We start from the raw sequence: 21,306 nt of genomic DNA on the forward strand, positions 1-21,306 counted from the left end.
TTTTTTAAGTGAATATATATATATGGTCCAGGAACTGCTTAAGGAAAGGCAAATCAGGGATGAAAAGATTTTATGCATGTATTTATTAATTTATATCTATGACTATTTATTTATTATTAAGATGTATATATTTATTGTCAAATAGAAGATTGTTTACAATTGCGGTTTTTGCACATATTTATACATATCTTATCTTTTGCTAACATTTGCACTTCCCGTTGCCTTATCCTTTTTGCACAGACTCTCCAAAAGACATTGTATTTGGTTTGCACTAGGCACTTTACCTACATTTATTGATTCGGCAATTTTCCAATACTTGTTTATCCAATTTTGAGTAATCTGTGTATATTGCTGCTATAACCCTGTCTTGGATTACTACATAAGATAGGAGGTCGTTCTATTTCGTCCTCCATTAACTCCATCCATTCTACTTATTCCAACGGATAACTCATGATCTTTACTTCATCTGTCCGTTGATGCATTGTTACGTTCCTCTCTCCCCACATTTCGCATTTTGCACACCTTATCCACCTTATCATTTTTTCCAAGGGCAAACTCAGTTATTTTAACTTCGAGTTCTACATATGTATTCATACACATTATTTATTTATTTATTTGATTCGGAATACATAAGCCTTATTTGGATAAGTTTATTGTTTTAATATGCGAGATTCACAAATCAATATAATCTGGCCTATTGGATTCACACATTTTTTGCACATCATGGGTTATTTTCCCTTTCTATTTTTGTCCTTTCGTATCGTTGTATACACTTTTCTTGGCACACGTAAGCCCACTTACTCTTTAGACCATTAGCTTAGTCTCTGTAATTCCAATATATTACCCAATCCTGTGTATTGCCATTTGTACCTATTTAGATACAGCAGTATTTTACTGAATACACACATGTATGTTATTTGTATTTGGCATCATTGACAATGTGGGTAACCAACCGACATTTTTTCTTCAAAAGCCGGTTAATCCTTTTTAGTTGTATATTTTATGTATTTTACATGTATTTATGAGCAACTGAAGGTTTGACAATATATTTGTATTTTATTTACATATCGGCTGCAAGTTGGTTTTAAAGTTACAGTTCGGTATCATTACTGTTTCTATGTCTATGGCTATCGTATCACGTGATGTGGCTACGTAACGGCATTGGCACTTTAAATAACTTTATTGTATTGGCTCCGACATGTCATGTGAACAAGGCTTTGACGAGCTGAAACGCGTCATGGCGAAGAAGGAGTAAACGTTAATTTTGAGCACCTACTCTGGGTCTGTGTCCTGTTTTGTTCGGCGGATTATTATCACCGGATTGGAAATGAAGTAATATATATATATATATATATATATATATACATACATACAAAATACAAACGTTTTGGAAACAAAGCTAGAAATCCTCATAGGAGTACAATTCGTGAATGATGAAACTATATTCTCGTGGGTTCCTGTTGGTCTTAGTTGAATGTTATAATACCAAACTATTGGAATTGCAAAGATCTGTAATTAACTATGCTTTTCCCACTAAGCACAGCAGTGAGTTCAGTCCATTTTAAGATTCTTTAAATAATATTCACATGTTTACTGCAACTGTAATAAATTACGGAATATAAAACAGGTATAGATAACAATAAATGGCTTTCCGGTCCTAAAATGTTGCATTTTCCTTTTTTCTTGAAGGTGCACACTGGTGCAAATCCTCCCAGGAATGATCAGACCTTTCCAGAATGGAATGTTGTGAGTATGATTTTAAACTGCACAGAAAAGTTTAATGTCTTCTATTTTTCAGAAAAGGAGATTGTTTGTGCATGCTATCATTAAAATAGACAGTATTTGGCTTCGAAGCGTGTTCCTGTTGTTGAACGCTCGAGTGTCTCAAAATGTGATCACAAGGAAAGTCACCCTTAGCTGTTGATGCTGTCAAACAGTGGGTGAACTTTCTCGAATGGTCCCACAGCTGTGCTTCTTGTAGATCTTCAGCCAGCACCATTTTTACTGTCGTCTAGACGAATCTTTAACAAGTTTGAACCCGCTCTTGACTTGGAAAACTAAATAGAAAACCTGATTCAAATTTGCATCGTACTTTTATCTTTGTAGACAGTGGTCCCATTGAATTATAATCTTTGGAAACTACTGCAAGAACACTTATTAGCTCAAAAGTCAATTAATCTTTTGTACTATACCCTGCTGCACCAAAGACGCTAGTGGATTGTTTGCAAAACATAGTATGATCATTTTTGGAGCACGTATGCTAGACACCCCAGTGGTAGCCCAAGGGTGGTGGGTGGCAGTGCTTAATTTGCGCCGCTGTTTGCAGGTGGGGCTCACCGGCACTCATTTTTGGGAACTAGTCAATATTTTTCCGCCAAAAACTTTGATCCAGAGAAAGAAAGAAAGGAAAACACAAAAGGAGAAAGAAGTAAGAAAAGAAAAACGGAAAACAGTGACAAAGAGGGATAGCAGAGATAACAAAGAGTGAGATCCTAGTGGATGAAAGAGGCATGCAGTGGAATCAAGACTATGTAGTTTTGGTATTTGACACCCCAATCTTCAATATCACCGCAGGAGGCTTCTGATCACAACTTTGGGATCTACCACTTATTCTTTTAAAAAGTAAGCACTGGTGGTTGCCAAACGTTTTAACATGTGCTATGGATAAGCGCCTGTCAGACCGTATGCTCCTGAGCACAGAGGACAAGGACTGCTGGTAGCTAGTGAGCAACAGAATAAGTCTGCAACATAATGTGTATGGCCTAAACCTCTTTCACTTTTTGAGTAGACGTGAATGAGCACCCTGGCTCACCCATGGCAGCTATGTGTAGCAAGTCTAGTTACATTATCACACAAATAGTACAGCTGCAAAGGATGACTGACTGTTCAGCACACGTTGTGTGGTACACAGAACCTTTAATAATATCTTAAGTAAATTATTTATATTTACAGTATAAGGAGTAAATAAGGAGCTTAGATAACACAAATGGACACAGTAATGATACAATGAGCTGCTAATCCTACTATGAAAATTGTAACTTCAGTTGAGAAACTGGAAGTCAAATAAACAAGATGGTTATACAAGATGCAGAAACCAGGATCAGGCACCTCGCTAAAAACTTTAAATACTGTTCGCAAACGCCTTCTGTTTACGAATCTTGGAGCACACACGGAGCAAAAAACACAGAACCAATGCAGTTCAGTGCAGATACGGTAGCACAGGGTTGACAAAAAGCTATAGCCCACCTTATCTCTCAGAGAGCTACTGTTTGTCTCTGTTGAGGTGTTTGTAGGACTCAGCAGACGTCTGTGAACATGGCAGTTTTTGAGGTTGATTCTTCGGTATACTGCCTCTGATCTCATGGTGAGATAGAGTTGTCTTTACCCTCATGTCAGCATCTCAGATCATCTTAAGTTGACTAAAGACTTCCAAACAGCATGAGGTAAGCGACAGCAGGGTAGACAAGCAAAGTTTCAGCAGGGCTTTGAACTTACTCGTAGCCAGCAAGAAACCAAAATGGGCAGCACACTGGCTCCACACTTAATATTGCTAATTTTGCTAAACAAAATGTGCTGGGGCCCTCGCCAGGAGGCCACCGCAGTTTGCAGCACGCATTGCCACTGTACTTACTCAACTACTAACCATCACACTGCTACAGTGTGACAATTCAGACTGTTCGAGGCCGCCAAAGCTTTAAGAATCGCTTGGTTGGCAGGTATTACTTGTTTTTAATGTATATTGAATTAACAAACAAACAACTCAACACCAGTGCGTCCAAGGCCAAATTTTCATACAAATCTACCGGCTTTCCTGTTGGACAGCTGGCTGGGGTGGGACTTTGCCCCCCAGCATTCCACACGTCGCTGGAGGCAGGGACCGCCCTCCCGTTGCCGTGAAGGCGGCTCTTCACTCCAGCACGTCAGCGGTCAGAAGAGGATGGGCTAGGACAGCCCTCTAAGCTGTGGATGTAGAGCTCTGAATACAAGGACTGTCCAACCAAATGGGTACGTGTAAGATATTGCAAGGAAAGATGGGGGGGGGGGGGGGGGGAGTAGCCAAAACTTTAGACTCTTAATTGTCGAGGGCGGCAAATGCCCTTTCAAAGGAGATTGCTTTTACTGAACGCCGCCTTTCTCTAGGTGAAGGGAGGAGAGAACCGGACCTAGCAGTAGTATCTCCGAATATGACTATAGCGGCTCAAATAGATCTAACAACCCGAGATGATCCCCCCATAAGCTCATCCAATGTTTCCCTACCCCAGGGTGAAATGGGCGCAACACCGCTGAGAGAACCTCCAGGCAAAAGGAAAAGGGGAGGACCGAAGGCCAAACCTAACAAGGCCCCAAAAGCACCCCCTGTGGCGAACTCGGTTGTATTGACAGACGAGACACTTCCCAAGAGTAATGATGACATATCAAAGACTGGACAAATTATTTTTATCACGAATTAAACCACGTATATTAAGGCTAGAGAAAATTGAGGAGACCTTAGATGTTTTATCTATACAAAGGGTGGTCAATGGTTATGTTGTGGCAGGGGGACCGAAGGTAACTGCTAATTTACACTCACTGAAGGAACCTGTGGCATTGGTTGGGGATGGGGTAAGGGAGCACCCGGTCACGCAATTACTTGGCTCTACCAACCAGGGGGAAGTAGCAGGGTCCCTATATTCAAGTCCTCCCTACAGATTAGCGCTATCATCATTTGCAGTGATACAAGAGTGGCCAACGCAGAATATGGGACTCAATATCCCGTCTGAGATCAACCAGGGAGATCGAAAGAAAGGAGACACCCCAAGGGGAAGAAGGAGGCCACTCATTCTAGATCTCCTGCCCGCCGCTTGCCCCTATGTTATCGTACTGGCAGACACTCCAGTACTGAGGGAGGGCCAGCAGGAGACCACTGAACAATTTATGACCAAAGCCCAGCATTGACTGATGAGAACTAGGAAGGGAGCTGATGATTTTGCCAGGCATTTGATCATGGCAAGGAGAGTCGAGTGAGTGGGACGATCTCCGAAATCCTTTGTGGGTGATTGTATAGTCCTCAATTTTAAAGATAAAAGGGTGGCTGGGAACTTATTAAGGGCACTTCCCAACGTCCTCCCCCAAGGGTTAAGTATTCTTGCCCTTCCTTTTGCTTACTTCTATAGACCCCCTGAGATGGTGAAGAACAGAAATGTAACTTATTTAGAATCTTGCGATTGACTGAATAATGGTCCCATGATTCCAACCACAAATACATCCCTTATTAAAGTGGTTGAGACACGGGTAGATAGGAAAGAGATACTTAATTGTAGTGTAAAAACAAGTACTTGGAATGTAGCTGGCTTAAAACAAAACATGGGAAACTTAGACCGGATACGCCTTTTAATAAAATACAATATTCTCTGTCTCCAAGAAACCTGGGAAACAGGCCAGATATTCTCAGAGGGATATAGATCATTCCACACTGCAGCAAATCCGGCTTTGAGGGGCAGAGTGAAGGGCAGAATTGTGACACTATTAGCAAATACATTAGAGCTAAATGTTATTACGTTTTTTACCCTTGCCCCCTATTTCCACATTTTACTGTGTTAGGATCTAGGCGATTGGCTGCTGATCAATTATTAATACAATAACTTTGCAGGAAACATGGTCTCAGTTGGAGACCATCTGATAAGGAAAATAACTATGATCAGTGAAAAACATCGTACCGTATATATCTCAACCTATTCCAATAGGTCGAAGAACACGACAAGACTGCCCTCTCTTCCCACTGCTGTTCGCGCTGGCCATTGAACCGCTGGCTGTAGCCCTATGTCGTACAATGGAAGACTGGGGTATCCTCCTGGGAGAAGGTATACACGCGGTATCCTTGTATGCAGATGACCTGCGGATATACTTGCGCAATTTCTGACAGCTGTGCGACGCAATAGAAAAAGCACTCTTGGACTTCGCTACTCTGTCGGATCTGCGCGTCAATTGGGGTAAGTCATGCCTCTACCCCTTTAATGAGTCAACCCGAGATCCTGCGATGACTGTCAATGGCACGTCAGTGCTTTGGCAGCAGACAGCATTTCGATACCTAGGAATCCGACTATATCGAGAACCACTGGATCTCCTGAAGGGCAATTACACTTGAGCAGTAACGGTGATTAGATCACAGATGACGTTTTGGCGCACGCTGCCCCTCGCCACTATGGACAGAGTAGCACTAATAAAAATGGTGGTACTTCCAAGGCTTTAATACCATTTTGCAAATCTGCCGGTATATATTAAACCGGCGTTGTTCCGAGCATTTGATGTCGACATGAGACAATTCATTTGACACGGAAGCCGCAACAGAGTGGCGTTGGCCAAGCTTTACTTGCCTGTAGATGGCGGCGGGGTGGCAGTGCCCAACATGGAGCACTATTATTTGGCAGCGCAGCTGCAATGGGTGGCCCGCTGGCTTAGTGATCAGCAGCTTGCTGACACTGCTTCGCATCAACCGAGCTACGCCCAAACACAGATAGTGGATCTATTTCACCGTGGCAGGAGGGGAGCGGGACCCACCCAACAACTGGCGATGGTGGCTTATGCCTGATTTCGGCGCAGCATGTGACTCACCAAAGCAGTCACTACATATGCACCCTCTCTCCCAATACCTGGCACGCCGCTGCAACAACGAGAAATTATAGCAGCGGAACTTCGCACATGGGAAGAAGCGGCAATCCAAACTGTTGAGGACCATTAGACACTCATGGGAACGAATATAACCTGCCACAGGGTCAATTTCTACTTCATGCCGCGCTAATTATATCATTGAGGTCAATTTGGGGAGACGTAACAGAAGAACCAAAAGCACACCTAACGTTGCAATACCTGCACATAATTGATACAGGCCGACACCTTACTAGATGGTTGGCACAATGCACACATGCGGCAACCCCACTAACAACACTTAAAGAACATTGGGACACAGACTTACAGAGACGAAGTACAGACCGGGAATGGGCAACAATACTAGAAGGTCCTACCTACATACCAAAGAACACCAGGTTCCAGCTTATACAGTATAACATAACTCAAAGAGCTTACATGACGCCAGCTAAAATAAATAAAATCTTTAACCGTGAGGATGCTCAATGCCCTAGGTGTGGAATGGTGGGATGAGACCTCATACACATGCTGTGGGCCTGCGCCAAGCTAGCCACATACTGGGAGACTATCGCAACACATTTAGCGCAATGCACTGACCGCACGCTGGAGTGGACCTGGGAGGTGTGCCTTTTGGGTCTATACCAGAGGACCAAGAAGCATAAGGTGACAACCCGCTATATTGACCTGGGACTTATCGTGGCAAAGCCCTTCATTACTAAGCGCTGGAAGTCCCCTGATCCCCCATCAGTGAAGGCATGGTTTCACTACATTGTATGCTGGGCGCAAGCGGAGAGAGTAGCACTTAGGCACGAAGAAGCCACCAGCATGCGCAAGATACCTATAGCTACAGCATGAGAAACAATACACACAGATCTCCGAGGCGCCTGGCAGGAGCGTCTGGGGGCACAGGACAATCCCCAAGAGACAAACATAACACAAGTACAAACCGATAGCACCCAATAAGAGCTATCGTCCCCGGAAGATGCCACCCTAAAAGCAGAGCTTAGACAAAGTGCGAGAAGCAACCTGACATACAACCAAGATAAAGCTTGCTAAAGTATACAATGACAAAGTAAGGAGGCACTCAAAACCACTAAGTAAAGGATGGCATAGATCGCAACAATGTAAATAGAAAGATATGAGGTATAAGTAAGTTCAGTTCAGTTCAAAAGCTTTATTTCGACAGTTAGTCATAAAAGCACACCAATACAACACATATCGCACAATAAATAAGACATAATACAATACAGTTACAAGATAAAATGATTATTAAATTCCATATACTGTCGGATATCTAAAAGTTTAAAAAAAAGGATATTACTGTAACAGCTGTTTCCTTGCAGATCTTATCCTCCAAGCCCAACCCAAAAATTTAGCTAAACAGCAGGCAAAGAAGGGACGAGCGTCAGAGTGCAATATGCGTAAAGCTTCAAAGTATGATCTTGTACCTAGGCTCCTACATAAAGGCTTCAGCCATCTCGACCTAGGCACAGAATAAGCATGACACTCGAACAACAGATGAGCTATGGACTCGACCCTTAAATTACAAAAGGGACAGTAAGGGACAGTTTGGTATGGAGGTTTCCAGGTAGACGTAAAAAGACCTAGAGGAAGAACACCCACCCTGAATTTAAAGTATAATGCTCTATCACCTGGGTTGGAGATTGCATCCAAATAAGGTTCTCTGAAAGGGATCTCCTTGACTAACAAAAACTGGGCGACAGATTTACAATGATTGGGGTTACACAACCTCTCATTATCCACCCAGAGCCAATAGATCTTTTTGAGCAATTGTTTTGAGGGTGCTGTTCTATTGACCCAAGCATCTCCTAAACCCAGGTCATAGAGAAGTCGCTTAACCTCCCTGAGCCAGATTACCTTATGCCAACCGGATGAGGATAAGATTTCGCTCAGGGCATCTGCGTAACTACTCAATTCAGGGACATTCCATATCCTGGCCCATATAAAAGGGGACGTAGCCTGGCTTGCTCGCTGATTGAGCGTGTGCCTGCGTCAAACAGGAGGGGAATTGTGGGGGTACTGTGGGGTAATTTCATAAGGTCTTTATGAAAGTTGTTTTCAAGGTGTGTCAAAATGTCAACTCTTTGTATACCCCACAATTCCGCACCATACAGAGCTGCACTCACCACCCTTGCCCTGTATATATCAAGAAGTGCCCCAATAGGTTTTAAAGCTGAGGCACGTTGTTCCTTGAGCAGGGCCCCTGTGACCCTCTTGTGGGTCAAGAACACCTTTTGGTGATGCGCCTTCCAGCTCATATTGGCACATAGACGGATACCTAGATAGTCAAATTCGTTGACTCTATCAAGGGGAACAGAGTCCAGGGAAGGAGGAACAGCCGCTTTCCTGGGAGGGTTGAGAACAAGGAATTTGGTCTTGCTTATATTTATGGACAGGCCCTTGGTATCACAAAAGGCCTTAAAGCTAAGTAACATGTGGGTGTGGAGTCGGACAGTGCAAAGTAAGGCAAACACTTAATTAGTATAGATATCTGCACCCAATATATCAAAACTGAGAGATGTGACCCCCGCCCATTCCCCCCCAAACCTATTGTTCACCCCCAAGAGTTAGCATGTTGTTATAGATGATACAGAATGTACTTCTAGTTGGCTATTAATTGGAGTGATGGCATGCTGATATAGCAGTTGATGTACACATTTCTCACTAAAAGTTATCTAAAATGTCGTAAAGATGTTTACCATTTGCTGCAGGACACAACTGAGCAAGATCCAGGTATGCAATTTACATTTTTGACAATTGCTGTAATACATGAAAAACGAATAAAGAAATTTTAAATAAAAACATCTGTGAAAAGCATTGAAAATATATCTATACTTTATGGTTGGGTGATTTAATGTGCATTGTAATATTATGACAGTATCTGTATGCAAATTAGTTGATACAGAGGGAGATGCACTTCTTTATTTCACTCATAATGAATATGGTAATTGGCTCATTAGATGTTTGACAACTTGGAATAATTAATATGCCAGATCCTGATGCGGGCATACACCAAAAGAGATTTGGGTGCATAAAGTATGGCTCCACTACAGATTTTATTTTAGCATCTGAACCTCTTGTTAGAAGAATTACCCAAGCTCAACCGTCTTTTTCACTACTTAGTGATCATGCGGCTCGCTCCTGTAACATGGTATGGCCAACGAGTAATAGACTTGTAGCAGATAAAGTACCTAAGCGACTCTAGCAAGGAAAAATGGATACTTATTCAAATGGGATAAGATTGATAAAGATTGAGTGATTCCACTAATAATTTCAAAAAAATTAGCGAAGGTCTTGACATGCTTAGATCCGACGGCATACAAGGAACAGCCCTGGACTGGATCCACTCATTCCTCACCGGAAGAAGCCAAAGAATTAGACTGCCGTCCTTCCTCTCCGATCCCACGGAAATCACCTGCGGAGTCCCACAGGGATCATCGCTGAACCCGACCCTCTTCAACATCTACATGGCCCCCCTCGCCGCCATCGTCCCACAACACGGCCTCAAGATCATCTCCTATGCTGACGACACTCAGCTCATCCTCTCCCTCACCAAAGACCCCGCCACCGCCAGACTCAACTTCCAGAAAGGAATGCAGGAGGTCGCCGTCTGGATGACCAAAAGCCACCTCAAGCTCAATGCGGGGAAGACAGAAGTCCTCTTACTCGGAACCACCCCTTCAGCAAGGGACAACACCTGGTGGCCGACAGCCGTCGGAAGCCCACCGGCCCACTCGGACCACGCCAAAAACCTCGGCATCGTACTCGACTCATCCCTCACCATGAACCGACAGATCAACTGTGTCATCTCCAGCTGCTTTAACACCCTCTGCATCCTCTCCAAGACCTTCAAATGGATCCCCCCGGAGGAGGGCAGTCACCCACGCACTCATCACAAGCAAACTGGACTATGGAAACGCACTATACGCCGGCATGAACTGGTCCCTTCTCCGAAAACTCCAGACAATACAGAATACTGCCGCCCGACTCGTCCTCGGCATGAACACATCAGCCAACACCTTCAAATACTCCACTGGCTCCTCGTGGAGAAAAGAGTCACCTTCAAAATCGTCACCCACGCCTACAATTGCCTGCTCTACACCGGACTCAAATACCTCAACAACAGAATCAACTTCCACGTACCCAAAATTATGCTCCGATCTTCCAACCTCGCACTGGCCGTAACCCCACGCATCCGCAGAGCCAGAGTAGGTGGAAGATCTTTCTCTCACATTGCAGCCAAAACCTGGAACGAGTTCCCGGCAGACATCAGACTTGCCCCCCTCCCTGAACACCTTCAGGAAGGCCCTCATGACCTGGCTCTTCGGCGAACGGAGGTGCGAACCCCCCCCTCCCCCTCCCCCTCAGCGCCTTGAGACCCTCACAGGTGAGTAGCATGCTTAACAAACCCTTGATTGATTGATTGATTGATTGATGATCCAAAAGGCCTAATGATGGCATTTGCTGAGATACTTGTTGAGGTAAAATATCTGTTCCGGAAAAGTTCCCCCCACACCACCCCGCCAGTTGGCTGGTTTGATGCGACCTGCTCCAAGACTTTAAAAAACCTGCATGGTGCCCTCAGAACTAGCCCAAGAGGTCAAAAACTGGTGAAGGCCTTGTGTATAGCATATGGAGAGGCACGGAAAGCAAGAATTAGGGGCCTGCGGGAGGAAGCGCAGGAGAATCGGTCACTCACAGTGGTCTCAAAAGATTCTAGCGATTTCTAGAGAGTGATTAATGCCCCATTTCTCAAAGATGACTCCGATCCTACCTTTGACACCCACGTTTCTGAGGATAAATGGGTGGCTCACTTTGAACAAATTGTTTTGGGATCCCGATGCGCCCATAGAACCTTCATTCAGCTCCCGACAGTTATCCCTATAGCGAACTTGGCCTTTGATTTAGCAGAGGTGAGATTAGGCTTGGCGCAATGTAGCCCCTTAAGGCACTAGGCCCAGATGGGCTCCTGAAAGATTTCTTCCTAGCACATCAAGAGATGTGGACCCCATTTGTAACTAAGGGCCCACCAGCCTCATGGAATACCACGACAATAATTCCCATCTATAAAAAGGGGGCTAAATCGAATCCTCAATTATAGACCTCTCTCCCTTCTAGATATTACAGTAAAATTTATTGAACGACTCTTGCTGAACAGATTAGAGGATTTGGCTACAGAGAGGAATATCTTAACACCAGCACAATACGGTTTCCAAGAAGGAAACGGGACAACAGACCAATGTCTTAATCTAAGTTCTCCTATAGTAAAATATACACTGGCAAAACCGTATTAATTCTTTATGGCCTTTGTGGACTTATCAGCAGCTTTTGGGTATGTTTCCCACACCAAACTATGGGCTATCATGGAAGAGATGGGCATTGATGCAAAGATAACTCTTTTTGTTCGTCAGATGTATGCCCAAGCTACTGCATGCGTTCGCTATGGCAGGGATGGAGAATGCACTAGGCATATTAAGATAAAACGGTGTGTAAGAAAGACCTGCTTTTTTGCTCCCTTTTTATTTTCCATATGCATTAGTAGGGTGCAGGCAGCCGTGAGTGAAGCCACGAAAGGTGTACCTATCTTCAACGCAGCACCTATTCCAATACTGCTTTACGCAGATGATGCTGTATTAGTTGCAAGAACTGGGGTGGGGTTGCAGAAACTTCTAGTGGCTTATTCAGATTTTTTGACAGGTCTGGACCTTTGTGTTAATGAAGCCAAATCTTTTATACTGGTGGCAGGGACACGTACCAAAAGATTACCAGCATTTCACGTAGAGTCTCATAGACTGGCAGTGGTGGACACCTTTACCTATCTGGAGGTAGTGTTTGACAGAAAACACACATAGTAAAACATGGTGGATAACAGAGCCCTAGCCATGGAAAGAAGTGTAATGGTTATTTTTAACTTTGTTAAGAAGCTGAGGTCTAAGAGGATTGATGTAATAAAAAAGGTGTATGCCGCAAAATATTTGCTGTAGCATCATATGGGGCGGGGGTGTGGGAGTAGCGGCAACTGATCCTCTACAAAGAAAAGAGGAGGGTTTTTATAAAAGGTTGTTAGCACTTCCACGTAATTGTGCAAATTGTATTTGTCACACTGAGCTAGAGGCCACATATATTTTGGATATTGTGAGACTTGCACCTATTTTGCTTTGGCACTCGATCTGGAAGAGAGACACGGTTAGTCTGACCCAAAATATCATCAGGGACTGCCTGGCCCTAGACAATGTACATAAGATTACCTTGTTGTTGGAGTCGCGTGAGCGTGCTAAACAAGATGGCCGCCTTCCGATAATTCTATCGGTATTGTCTGGATTTTTGAGGGTTTTAAAGCAGTTTTTAGGGCTCTCTTACATGTTCCAGGGGTCTTATCTGCATTTCTACAGCCAGCGCTTTCTGGTGAGGTCGTTTTTGTGCCTTTCTGTTCTGGTTGAAAGGCTTTTGATCGTGCTGTGCCTTCTACCAAGCTGCCCTGAGGAGTTCTGCTGGAGTTTCCTGTCAGGAGGACGGAGACATCTCGGGTAAAGGGTGAGGCTGAGGCCTAAACCACACCCACAGCTGGTTTTAGCTGATGCACAGTCTTTAGCACGTGGTGATTTCCAGTCTATTTTCATTGCATTTAAAGTGAGTTTAACCTCCTTTATACAAAGTTTTGCAAGGAAGATATTAATATGGAATGAAAGAATGTGCATAATACAGCTAACAAACGTAAGAAAACAATTTCTCCTCCACCAGTAAAGTCAACAATTGTGAATACAAATGAGCATTCTTTAGTTACTTTATTTGAAGAATTACAAGCTATACGCTCTAATACAGATAAAAAATGTTAGCGGTTAAAAATATTTGAAAGGACATGGCTAGTCTTTCAATGAAAGTATCCGACAATTCCATAAAAATCCAGGATAATAAAGCAAACATTTACAGTATGTTGCCTCTCACTGAAAAAATTGAGCCTTGGAATACTCTATTACTTGAATGAGAAAGTCTTAATAGGCAGTATGATTTGCGCATCATTCATTTACCAGACGGTGTTGAAGGTAGTGATTGTAGGCTTTACTTTGAAACTTTGTTACCTGGTCTTTTAAAGTCAAAGTTCCCAGAAAAATGTGAAATTGATAAACCACATAGAATTCCTTCTCAACGCAACCCAAGCAATGTTAAACCACGTCAGGTGATTTTTAAAGTCCTCTGTCACCATCATCTGTTACATCCGAATAGCTGCAAGAGAGATTCCAACTTTGATGGTTAATGGCAAAAACATTTTTATACATCAGGACTTCGACAAGGAAACAATTAAAATTGGTAGAGAATTCTCTGACCTTAGACCTCGACTGAGAAGCTGTGGCTTTACATGTGGTCTGTTTGATCAATCTATTATTAGAATTTGGAAGGATGATATCTCAAAATCTTTTCAAGGCCCTGAGGATCTTCTTGCTTTTTTAAAGCAGCATTCTCTGCTATCCATTGAAACGAGTAGCACTTCTGCTTAATTCATGCATTTGAGTATTATCATTCTAAGCCTATTTACCGATATTCTTCATGAGGGCTATATCTAGGTAGGTCAATCTTGCATATGCATGTGTGCGATTCTAAAATACTATTCATGTTTCTATGTTGTCTTTTTTATGTTAGTCCTTGTTTCTCCTTTTTCACTATCATCTTCTTCTGGAGCTGCTCTTTAATCCATTAAGCTCTCCTTTATCTTTCTCTTTTCTATCTTCTTTTTTTGTCTGTTTATGGATAATATTAAAAGAATTAAAATGGTCTTGTTTAATGTTAAAGGATTATGACACTCTGTTAAAAGAACTAAAGTTGTAAATTATTTAGCCAGATATAAAGCTGACATCTGCTTGCTTCACAAAACTCCTATAGATAATACGCTTTTATCATATATAAATAATTGATGTGTGGGTAATATTATTTAACAACGGTGTTGCTATCCTTTTACAAAAAAATGAAACATTCAAATACTATCTAAATGTTCAGATACAGAAGGTCGTTATATATTATAGCAAAAATTCAAATTGATACTACCATTTTTCATATAATTAATATTTATGGTCCAACCAATGATGACCCTAATTATTGGTCTATCTTCACTTCTGAAGTGATTAAAATAAGTAATGCTTCACTTATTATTGGTGTTGACTTTAATTTAATTTGTGACCCCCCTATTGGATAAATATTGTCAAACTAAATATCATCCACCTAATGCTTTTTTTCATTTTAAAATCCTTTTTAAAATCAACCAGATTGGTAGATATTTGGCATCTACATCACCCAAAAGAGAAACTGTTTATTTCTCCAACCTTCATTATTCTTACTCTTGAATTGATTTATTGTTAATTTCCCACTCATTAATTCAATCATTTTCTGATCCTACAATTCACAATATTGATATTTCTGACCATACTCTCATTTCAGGTGTTTTACAACTCTGCGCTACCCAAAAATCCCACTCTCGCTGGCGAATGAATAGAAATGTGGTTCTTAATGGCAATAATAAACCCACACTCTTTTCAGCATTTTGTGATAATTTCTCTTTCAATCCAGAAGGTTCTACTTCTCTTGTAAACCATTGGGATGCATTTAAGGCATATGTCAGAGGGGTAACTATATCCATTATAGCACATGAAAACAAAGCTTTTAACGCAAAACTTAAAGAATTAGAAAAACAAATAGCAAAATATGAACAACTCCTTATTTCATCTAATGACAATGAATACAACATGGAATTACAGAAATTTGGATACAAGTTTAACTTTTTGTTATGCAGAAGAACTGGTGTACAAATTTCAAACAATAAGGCTAAATTTTGTTTTCAAGCCAATAGATCTGGACGACTTTTAGCAAATTATTTGCGTATTAAAAAAAATAAAATCCAAATAATGCAATTCATCGCTTAAATGTTAAACTGCAAGTATCTCACGGAGAAATTGTTAATGAAGTTTTGGCCTACTGTTCAAAGTTATATAGTAATCCCCCAGTCAAGGATATGTTTAGTATTTATAATTTTTTGTAACACTGTGGCTTACTTAAAATTACCCAGTCAGTGAGAGAAAAATTGGATGTACCAACCACATAAGAAGGAATTAATTTAGCTAATAAATATTTTAAACCGGGTATATCAACAGGACCGGATGGTATACCTTATGAATTTTAAAAATAATTTTCTCCTTATCTGATACCTCATTTACTTAACTTATTTTCTCACTTTAGTATTTCAGGTTCTACTGCAGGATCCTTTTCTGAAGCTTCGAATACTGTCCTTCCAAAACTTAACAAATATACAACTGTTTCAAATTACTGGTCTATCTCTTTAATTAATCAAGGTTGTATTTTGAACCTCTGGTCATCGCCATCAGACACTGCATAGAAATAAAAGGTATCACTCTCAATAATGTTGCTATTAAAACTTCAGCCTATGCTGATTATATTTTGTTGTATATTAGATATCCTGATTCTTCTATTCCCTCCCCCCCTCATTAAATCTAATTCAAACATATTCCCAGATTTCAGGTCAAACTCTAAACACTAACAAGACTGAATTATTTCCTTTAAATATACACTGATCCCCTGATATGCTTCCCAACAATGGAATAATATGGCAAAAGGAAAAACTCTAATATCTTGGTATCCTGTTCTCTCATACCATTAAACAATCGATTAATTTGAACTGTGAATATATTCTTAGTCATATCAAAGACAAAATTCACAAGTGGTCTGCTTTACATTTATCTTGGTGGGGGGAATTTGACTTGTTAAAATGGTTATTGCTCCAAACATATATTTTATCTTTTGTTTATGATACCTACTCAATTTCCCCTTAAGTTCTATAAGTCTTTAGACACTTTAATATTGAAATAAATGTATTTGGAATAGAAATACTCCACGTATGGGGTTTAGAAAATTGAAAATTGCAAAATGTAATGGGGTTTGGTTTACCAGATTTCTTTAATTATCATAAAGCATTTATTTTAAAACAAAGCACCAATACAGAGTTTAACTGTACACCTTCTTGGCTTCTCATTGAGAACAGTTTGATTTCACACTTTCCACTACCTATATTACTTACTATGTCTTCTTCTAACTCCCTATTACGTCGATCGGCATTACTAACATCTACAAAATTAATATTGCAGGATTTAGATTCTCTCTTTCAATCATCTATCTCTCACACTTTGAATATGTCCTTATGGTATAATCCTGTTATAAAACTTAATCAAAACATACAATTTTGGATAAATGCAGGTATTTTTTTATTTAAAAGATGTATATCATAATAATACTTTTTTATCCTTTGAAGAACTGCAACAAAAGTTTACCCTGCTTCCGCCAGATATTTCTAAATACAAATTATTATGTAACGCCATTCTAGACTCATTTCACAACAATTTTCCAATGGTAAACATATCTGATTTAGAAACGTAAATTCAAACAATAGCCACTTCATCTCACACTTTGTCGATGTATTATAAACAATTGAATAGTTTTGACAAGAATAACATTCATTTTATCTCTTCCTTTTGGAATAATGGATTCAATTTATCTTTTTCTCAAGATGTATGGAAGAAAATATGAATAAATGGTGTCTCTGGATGCATATCTGTATCTTTATATCAAACTAATTCAATCATAGTATTTAATTGTTTATGGACTCCATTAAAAATGTTCAATGCAAAACTACTAAATTCATCTAATTGTTAGTTGTAGTTGTAAGTTGGTTACAGTTTCATTAAGATATATGCTTTTTGAATGTAATATTGTCGATATTTTTGGTGAAGAGGGTTGGAATGTTATAAAAATATTCAATTTATCAGATAAGCTTTAATTTAATATGTTGATTTGTAAATTGATATTACTATCAACAAAACTGTCAGATTCAAATAACAAGCCCTTTGACTTCTTGCTCTAAAATCAATTACTGCCAATTGGAAAAATGTGTCATTATTAATTCAATCATGGTGGTCATGGATAATTTTTACTAGAAAAGGAGCTGATCTAACTATGTTGGGTGTTGTTCATAACACATCTACTTATCAGTCTTTCTGGAAACCAATCGATAAATATAGCATTATATTATTAAGAGTTTATATTCTATAATGAGTATAGTTTGTTGGAGTTTACTACACGGCTCTGTTGTTATATACGTGTTAAAATAGCTATTGATTCCCGACGCCCACCCCCTTTTATTTTCTATTTTTTTAGTTCCTATTATACTGCAATTTTCATTGTTTAGGTACAGGTATTAATATAATGTAATATTGTAAATTTCAATGTACCTCAATGGTGCTGTTTTTTGTTTGGTCTATTGCCTTATCATAAATTCAATAAAATATTTTGAACAGAAGATTACCTTGTTGCACCATGTTAAAGAAACCCTAGGAAGTTTGGGTTTAACAGACCTATATGTTAATCCATCCAGCTGTAGATCCATGTTCAAAGAAATAATCAAACAAATCTTCCAAGAGAAGTCTGTAAGAGACTGAGTGGAAGCGAGTCGTGATAAAATCTCTGTAAATTGTACCTCTTGTGCCCCCTTCCCACTGAGGCTAGCAAATCATGTCTTGTATCTGTGTCTAATCCTCAACATCGTTTTATCCTGGTTAGATTCCGTTTGAATTTTATACCTCTAATGATGGGCTTTCCCAAAAATACTTATTCGCTAAATGACCTGCAAGTTTACCCGCGTGATAAAACGTCAGCCCAGTCCGATCTGCACATATTGTTTGTTTGTAGAATTTATGACTTAGATAGAAAAAGGTACATTTTCCCCCTTCTGTATAAACTCCATTTCAAACCATGCCGTCCGGCGCTTTATTTTATAAAACAACTGTCTAATCCTTTTTTCTGTTATACAACGGCATCATTCTTATGGTCTTCCCTGACTAGCAGAAGGGCCATGAATGAATGGGAGAGCGAAAGATAAAAGTGAGACGACTGTGTTTAAAATCGTGGGTACAATGCACTTTATAATCTCATGGTGATTGTAATTCTGTCTCACGAAGCATTTTATATGATATTTTTAAATATTTTTATTGGAGATATTTTTTATGTACTTTATATGCATTGGAAACACTGCGAAATAAAGAATGTTGACTGAATGAACGGTTGTTCTGGTCATCATTAAATTACACATACAGGGCCACCATGTGGCAGCTTTCATAAAGTTTCCCTACAATTAAGTGCCATGCCCAACGCCAGAACCACCGGCTCAAATTAAGCACTACCCACAGGTCAAGTTCAAGAGATTAGTGAGCTCTGGGACAGCTCCAGTTTATAATTTAAAAATTAGGAAATCCGACAGATGCCCACGTTCTGTTAATGTCTATTACACACTTAAAATTCGAATGCACTGGCAAGCAGGATGGCTCAGTCTTTCCTTCCTCAGGGAGGAGTTCTAGTAATTCATCTCTCTAGAATGCAAAGCAGATGTTCCTGCCTGCGTACAGGGTACAGGTAAGCCTATGGGCGGCTACTTTTATAGGAAACTGGATTCCCACTAGGCAGGTAGCTACCCAAAGATAGAGCATTAGGACATGAATGATCAGTTATACTCTGCGGGCAGCCTGTGGCTTTATCTTCTAAATACCATTCTTGCATCAAAGTAAATATACACAAATAGTTATGGGTAATATTAATGTATCATGCACAGGTAACGTTTGAGAATCCCTTCATCGAAACTCACTCATGCTGATGTTTGCAAATGCTTGTCAGTGTAGACTGTAAATAATATTTACAAATGCTGTATTTGTTTAAAAAAAAAAGTAAACAGGAAGAATTCCCAGTCTTCCAAAGCATCTGAAGGTAAACTTTGCTGTTGGCACTAGGCACTAAAAGACCTCAAAAGCCATAATCAGCTGTCACTAATCGGGACGTTAGCAGAAAGGGCCACGTGTTCTCCGTGACACTATATGGAAGAGTGGCCAATGAAGGGTTATGTGCATAAGGGCCACCCACTTGTGTGAACCCGAGGTGCACACATCTGCAATTTGGCGAGCTCCTAGGGATTAGGGGCCTTTAAAACTGATCAAAAAGAAAAATGCAGGGGTAACTTCAGGAACAAAGGAAACATTGTGGGATGGCAGAGTTGTGCCACCATGTTTTTGGAAATTTTGTCTTTACATCTCCTACATTACCCTTTCAGAAATACTCCACAGGGTGAAGTGCAAGGTCTCTTTAAATTACCTCATTTTTCCTTTAGATATTTTGGCCTGAGCTCAATACTTACTCTCTGGGAGGTGTGGGGTGGGGTGGAAGGTCTCAAAATCTCCAAAAAACAAGCCTAGTTCTTAATATGGAATAATGGATTTATATAAATATAAATGGATCGTTTGTCGTGGTCTGTTTGTGCTGAAATTCTGGCAGGGATCTGGCCTTTCTGGACCTACATTAGAAAACCCTGAGTTAGAAGCCTATTAAATGCAAGGTTCAAACCAAGTTAACAAAAGAAAGTATTTGTTAGTTAATTACCGCAAAAAGTTCAGAGAACACTGACTTAAGTAATATGGATAAAGATATCTGTTGGATGAGTCAGTGAAGTTGACTTCTAATATAGAGTTCTGTGGAAATCGGTGTTTTCTTGTGGGAAAAGATGAGTAAGTCCCCATGATGCTTATTTGACTCCAGGCAGCCATTTTATTTTTGCATGAATGGCATACAAAATCGTACTGGCATATGATTGCACACTAGACATAGAGTGTTCACTTGTAAACAAAATAGTCAATTACATTTTAATGGAGCTCACTCCGCTCCAAAGGGTGAACTGACCTGGTTTAATGAACTGTCCCTGCTGAAAGGTGTGTCATCTAGAGACTTGTGCTATCCTTATTGATCCCATCTAGTTGTCAAGTTAGACAGTGAGCCAAGGCTCTAGCCAGAAAATAACCATACCCTGGTCAAGTGGTTTTTATTTTGGCCAACCAATGGGGTTTGGTCAAGTTTTCTTGCCATGTCAGCAGGTAATCTTTATAAGGCAGATAACAAACTGAGGCTCAGTTTTATTATTTCACTTTGCCAAACTGTAGAGTGGGGACGTTCCTAGATATTTTTCACATGAACCCTTGTTATGCTCATCTTTATATTTCTTTTAGCGTGTAGTCCAATATCCTTGTAGGGTAAAAGTTTCGAATTGTTTAGGTAACAGTTTCTCTCTGGTTGATTAACTTAGTTTGCCATTAAAAGCATAATGTTTGCTGCATAGATTGTTTGGAGATCGGATCCGCAGATAGTGTGAAAAGAAAAAAAAGAATAATAATTTTCAAATCTCATTGGCTGACGGGACCAATCCCATATTGACAAATATTAGTCAGAGCTTCAGAACTGGGATATATACATTTGTTGGCATTCAAGCACCGTTACACAATGTGAGTGATTCATGGATGTATCCTCTCTGAAAAGATATTTGGAATTGCATAACGAGAATGAGGGTAGATCCCCCACCCCCTTTTTGGCTGTTATCACCCTTCTTTTAAAGAGGCTTCTCTTTCTTTCCTACTCTGGTTCTCTATATACGCTGTTTCTTAGTTTAACACTGCCTCCCATTTCTTTCTTTTCCTGAATGGTGTTCTCGAGGGCACGCTGCTGGGACTCTTCCTTTTCCCCATCTAGACTTTACTCACTTGCTGATAACATTGATACCTTTGATATATTTTG

At 40.3% G+C, this 21,306-nt stretch overlaps 1 protein-coding gene across 6 annotated transcripts in view; it reads left to right on the top strand.

The window, feature by feature from the left end:
* The window catches only part of ASPHD2 (aspartate beta-hydroxylase domain containing 2), a 298,911-nt gene that overhangs the window by 132,825 nt on the left and 144,780 nt on the right, over positions 1 to 21,306 (top strand). For 4 of the 6 annotated variants that reach the window (XM_085633505.1, XM_085633509.1, XM_085633511.1 and 1 more), the window contains exon 2: positions 1,690 to 1,746. The gene's annotated coding sequence lies outside the window, so the exon portion shown is untranslated. Of the gene's footprint in view, positions 1 to 1,226; positions 1,333 to 1,689; positions 1,747 to 21,306 lie in introns of those variants that run through there. The other 2 variants (XM_085633507.1, XM_085633506.1) reach the window with 2 other exon arrangements.

Source organism: Triturus cristatus, chromosome 11, assembly GCF_964204655.1.
Source record: "Triturus cristatus chromosome 11, aTriCri1.1, whole genome shotgun sequence".
Classification (NCBI taxonomy): Eukaryota; Metazoa; Chordata; class Amphibia; order Caudata; family Salamandridae; genus Triturus; species Triturus cristatus.